We start from the raw sequence: 6,337 nt of genomic DNA, 5'->3' as shown, positions 1-6,337 counted from the left end.
AATTAGACAGGATAAGAAATGTACAGGATATACCCACGGAGTAAGAGAACTACCTGCTGGTGGAGGTTAGGTAGATATTTCCCCATGGCTAGATTATTCTGCACCTGTTCATTCTGGGTTTTCTTTCACCTTTTTCCAGAACATTTGCTGTTAGACTCAGAGTAACAAACCAGGATCAATGTTGCATTACCAAATTGTAAATCCCATCCTATAAACATAAAGGTTAGAGAAATGTATCTGCTTGATTCTAAGACCTGGAGCTAGATCTGGGAGAGATGAAAACCTGTACAAAACCAGCATTTTGCTCTGCCCAGGTACATTTCTTCAGAGAAAGCACAGAGTTGTTGAGACCATCATGAGCTTCGAAATGTTTTGCTGTCTACTTAGCTTGAACTCCTGGCTGATGCCTCCCCAGAGAAGTCAGCCTGGGCTGCTGTGTCTAAGAAGGGCTATCAAAGTATCTTAGGCTGAGCAAGATGAGCTCTAGGACCGGGCACGGCTGAAGCTGATGCATGTGCTCTCTGGCAGCAGAGGTGATGACAGCTCGGAGGATGCTTTCTGTTCACCAAGTGCCTCATGGGATCTCGAGGTCATGGTTCCTTAGGCTCCCTTCCAGCCCCAAAGTGTCTTGTCTGCAAAAGCAAGGAAGAGGAAAAACAATGCTTTCCTGCACCTCATCTCACGGCAGAACCGGGGTCTGGCTGTAGCACTTCTCTGGAACTGGGGGCTGGGAGAAAATCAGTCATTTCATAACAGATACTTTCAGAGATGAACTGAATAATTTAAAAAGGATGAGAATGTTATAGCTCACAGCCTGACCCACACCGAGATATGAATTTCTCAACTTCTGTGCTACTAGTTTCTTTTGGTTTTTTGGGGAAACGCACCTGTAAAGAAGACTATTTATTCATTGACCTCATTTGAACAGTACTTACAGCAATTTTACCACCCAAAAGATGTTGCTGTTACCACAACTGACCTATTCTCAATAACGGTGGGATGCTGATCCGTTAAAGGTGACAGAAGAACGTGTTTTAAAAAAGGCTGGGAAATTACATTACAGAGTACATGAAAAATTAAAATAAGGAATAAGATAAAATGGCTGTCCCTGCTAAGCCTGTTTACACCCAGCATTGTCAAGCAGATTACGATAACTATATAGGAAAACAGTAAGCCTTTTGTGAGTCATTCTATGGGTCTTATTGAAGCATGGGATACGGTTAGATATAGCTTTCTCCTGGCTGTTTTACCTGCAGTCTAGCCTCCCATTATTTTAGGATTGTTTTTAGAAGATTATACAGGATGTGAAAAATTCAGTCTGTAGTTTCTGAGAAGCTCTGTTTACTTAATATTTCATATTTCTTTTGTGACCAAGCCTAGAGGTGGTAACAGAGAACACTGTCTTCTGCAGTTACCTGAAGAAAAGATTTTCCATTCCAAAGATCTTATGTTAACTAAGATTGCTAATAAAACCTTTAATTTTAAAAATTACACTGTGAAAGTTATGCTTGTCCTTAAAATTACTTAACTTCTTACAATAACTTTTAAAAAGTGTACTTTCATGGCTCATATAAAATAAACAAATGAACTATGTTGATCCCAAATGTCAATGCAACACCATTCTTAATTGTCATAAGAATTGGCTGCAATATTATAAATAACCTTTACAGCTTAAAATGTGTGGATACACAGACAAGACATGCATGCTTTAACCAGACTAACATAAAATGACAGTTAAATTGGTTTTTCATATAGTGACATCTGACTGATACCTGCACAGGCTATGAAACTTGTTATACACTAAGATGGACGTTTCTGTGTAGAGTAAGGCTTAATATATACCAAGAAAAATAACGCATAATTAAATGATTGAAAAGTAACTGTGATGTTTCTCTGCACATTTCCACAAAATTATAAAATACTTTAAAAACTCTATTTTTCTTTACCGAGTATCTCTAATTAATGAACTTGTTTACTGCTACTTTCTTCTAAGAATGGAATTAAATTTTCATAGAATCATAGAATACCAGGTTGGAAGGGACCTCAAGGATCGCCTGGTCCAAACTTTCATAGAATCATAGAATGGTTTGGGTTGGAAGGGACCTTCAACATCATCCAGTTCCAACTCCCCTGCCATGGGCAGGGACGCCTCCCGCTAGATCAGGCTGCCCAAGGCCCCATCCAACCTGGCTTTCAACACTTCCAGGGAGGGGACATCCACAACTTCCCTGAGCAACTTATGCCAGTGTCTCACCACCCTCATTGTCAAGAATTTCTTCCTAACAGCTAATTTAAATCTTCCAAGTGATGGAGTGGCTTTAGTAGTGAACAGGTACGGTTGGAGCTGATGATGTCAAAAGTCTTTTCCAACCTAATCACAGAATCACAGAATCACTAGGTTGAAAAACATCTCTAGGAGCACCAAGTCCAACCATTCCTATCAACCACTAAACCATGTTCCTGAGATTCTATGATGCTAGGAAAAATCGTTTCATGTGGCTGGTAATTCTGATAAAGGTAATGGTTATAGACATGGGGGTGTTCTTGAAAGCATAGTGAGAGGTAATTCAGGATACACTATTTGCTAGTAGTTTGAAGGGATGTGGCTCTCTCCTTATATGGCTTTTTTATTACTGCATATGTTGTGTGAACATATACTCTTTCATGTCTGGTTACTTTCTTCATCATGTGGCTGCTCATATACTTACACAATTTCTTAATTAAAAATTGCAAAATCTTTACAGTTTCACCTCCTTGGTCCTGTCTCAAAATTTACCTGATGAAAGAAAACGCTCCCACACCAGCTGTGTGGTGTACAAGGACTTGAATAACTGAGGTGGCTCTGTTGCACACTCCCTGCAGACTTGCTAGAGTGAAATATGTTAAAAAAAAAAAAAAATCCTCATTTGCCTGTGAAATTTTTCCATTTGCCATTGAAACTCTGTTTTGGTTCAAGCATCCAGAGCTGATACAGGACAGTTTTTTCCTAGAAGAAGTAGTTAATAGTGGATCAAGAATTTTGTTGGTACAGTATTTAAATATTGAACACTAAAAAAAAATAATAAATAAATTCAAAGTTCTGGACACTGTTTTTTCTGGACACTGAAATACTAAGAAGGAGGCAGCTTCCATTGTCAGGAATTCAGACATAACGTTTTGGTTAGTACTTCCCCCCCCAGAAAACATTACTTATCCAAAAAAGCACTGCCTGAAGGCAACACACACTGCTGGATTTCTCTTTTCCTCCTGGCATTGTACTCACTCTCACACCCAGCTGCAAAATAAATCAGTACAACTAGATCCTGTTTCTGCAAGCAAGCCCCTGGGAAACCTATCTATTCACATAGCTTTGGTTTTGCTCTTGTTTTATTGGGCGTTATCTTAGTACTACAGCTGCCACTGACTGAAGGAATGTTTAATTACTGCTTCAGTACACATTGAATGAAAGATGTTTACTGTATGCATTACCTTTAAGCACATCTATATGTGATGGTAGCTTTGACCATCTTTCAGCTGGACTTAAGTCTGTTCTTCCCAGTGCACAAGTTGCTGTATGTGAGTCCATGTGACAGCAGCTCCCTGCACAATGGACCACCAGATCTGGAAGAAGCCTCATATGCACGTGCCGAGAAAAGGGTTGTAGCTGGGAGAATTTGACTTTTCAGCATACATTTGAGATCCATTCTGTTCCATTCTAGTAAGATTGTCCAGCTGATCATGGAAGACCGGTTAATTTGGATAGAATCATGGAATCATAGAATCATAGAATAGTTTGGGCTAGAAAAGACCTTAAAGATCATCCAGTTCCAACTCCCTTGCCATAGGCATGGACACCTCCCACTAGATCAGGCTGCCCAAGGCCCCATCCAACCTGGCCTTGAACACCTCCGTGGATAGGGCATCGACAACTTCCCTGGGCGACCAGTGTCAGTGCCTCACCCCTTTCATGGTGAAGAAATTCCTCCTTACGCCTAGTCTAAATCTTCCCGTCTCCAGTTTATAGCCATATAAAGAAGATAAGCTGTGCATATCTTCTATTCATGTGGGCCTTTGTGGTGAGGCAGGTGGGAATGAAATGCTGGATTCAAATCAGACTTCATGAACCTGTATGATAAACCCTTGTGTTTTGCTTTGATAAGTCACCAGACATGTTAAGTAAGTTAACACTTGCTTTATGCCATAGGGTTAGTAATATTTCATTTTTGCCCTGAAGTGGAAAGAAAAGTCACCCTCAAGTCTGCCAGGTAAAGTTCCAATGCACATAAAAAGGGAGAAACATTTACAGAAGAGATGAAGCACACCTCTAGGCACCTCACCTCTCCATGAGCAGTTGATCAGTCATCTTTTATTCTCACCTATGGCAGAAACAGTTTCCCACACTTATCCTGATGTAACACTTGCTGAAGACAATGAATGCATTTTGATTTCAGGCATGCTTATCCAAAAGGCTGTCTATTTTTTTACTGGCTGGTTTAATAAAAGGTATTACATATTCTTACAAAGTTTGCCTAATGTATCTTTTGGCTCTTCCTTCTGTAGCAATACAATTAAAGCTGTGCTTGGCTTGCAGAGACACAGAGTTAAAGACCTGTGTCCCCTGACAAGTACTCCTCTTGGACTTGAGCATTTGAATGTCCCTAAGAATAATCGGGCTCTGGATGCATTATTATGTGCAAGACAAGTGGTATATAAATAAACAAACAAAAAATCCTGGAGAAGGTCCTCAGATGTTTCAACTGTTCCTCAAAAGATTGTTCTAGATATAAGTTCTTATTTTAAGTAAGTACTATGAAATGCAGACTTACATTCTCAGTGCATTTATATGCACTCAAGGCCAGGTTGATTGGGGCCTTGAACAGCCTGATCTAGTGGGATGTGTTCCTGCCCATGCAGAGGGATTGGAACTGGATGATCTTTAAGGTCCCTTTCATCTCAAACCATTCTATGATTCCATATTATTTTAGCTGGAACTCCTTTCCTAGTGTACCACCCTACAATTAGACTGAGAATTATCCTCTCTGTTGTCATCAAGTAGGTTAACTATTAGCAGTCATATTTTCATGGCTGAGCTCTCCCAGAATTATACATTAATGTTCTGCGCAACTCTTCTCTTACGAAAATATTACCAAGAGGAATTAATTGCACTCGTTCCTTTCTCTCACACTCCGAGGTGCCTGCTTGTTAGTTATCCCTGGGGTTGAGGACAGTGTGGACTCAGTAATAGAAACCTTCTCTTCAATAATTATCAAGTCCCCACGGATTTCAGCTCGGATGACCATATGTCCTCTGCTGGCAGCAGCAATGTCACAGTGGGAATGACTGGCAGTTCCCACCACTGTTCCCCCTGCAGATTGACTTGTGCTAGCACTTTTTACCCTCTTTCAGCTTTAACCTGACTCATTTTGATGGATGTGGGTCGAGGAGAGGCTATCCAAGCAGCTTATCGAGCAGGTCTCTAGGACAGTAATCTCTAGTAGTCTGGCAGTGACAGCCTTTAAAGGTGGGTTCTTCACCCTGCTGCTAACAGAGACGGAATGGTGACCTAATCATTGAAGGGTTTGGTTGTCTTCTTTTTTAACAGGGGTAATGTGCTAGGGAAGAGGCATATAAATTTGTATAGGAAGGTATATGAAATGAAATATTCAATCTTTGAATACAGAGGTTTTATTTTTCCAGGCATTAGTGTCATTACACAAGTATGGGTGAGGACTGTTTTCATGCTTCCCCTGAAATTCTTTTCTGTAGATCATTTTGCTTCTGATTCATTCATTCGGTGCAAAACAGAGTGATTACAGACTTTAAAAGCCTGTGTCTTTATTACTGTGGGTGTACTCTTCCCCTTTGTTTTTGTTGCTAAGCCAAATGGGTAAAAAGAATGTTTTCTTAATTTATCTTTTAGTCCAGAGATCATTATGGGTGAATATTAACCACTATTTCCTAACTTTTAACAGATGAAGCTTTATCTTCTGAGGTGTGAAAATGGGTGTCTTTAGACCAGTGTCGTTCATTTTTTCCTGTAGGTGCTGTCACGGAGACCCTGCTGTTTGGAGATCAGAGGGGTTCAGATTTCTTCCTGCTTGACTAGTACAAAGGCAGACCTGCACAGAGACCAACACACATTTCCTTGGGAGAATTTGGCAGCTTAGGAGCAGTGGGAAGAGGAAAATGCGTGCTCACCACCCCTGTGCTTTATCAGTAGAGGAAAAAACAGGGAAAACAAGTGGTTCCTCAAAGTGGTATTTCCCAGACTCTGCGGCAGTGCTGTGAAGAGAAGGAGATGAGTGGGAAGGTCGTAGCATGCAATGGTACTATTGACCTTCTGTGCTTTCTGTGCTTC

Source organism: Cuculus canorus, chromosome 1 (genome assembly GCF_017976375.1).
Source record: "Cuculus canorus isolate bCucCan1 chromosome 1, bCucCan1.pri, whole genome shotgun sequence".
NCBI lineage: Eukaryota > Metazoa > Chordata > Aves > Cuculiformes > Cuculidae > Cuculus > Cuculus canorus.
Note: the sequence above shows the minus strand (reverse complement) of the source record.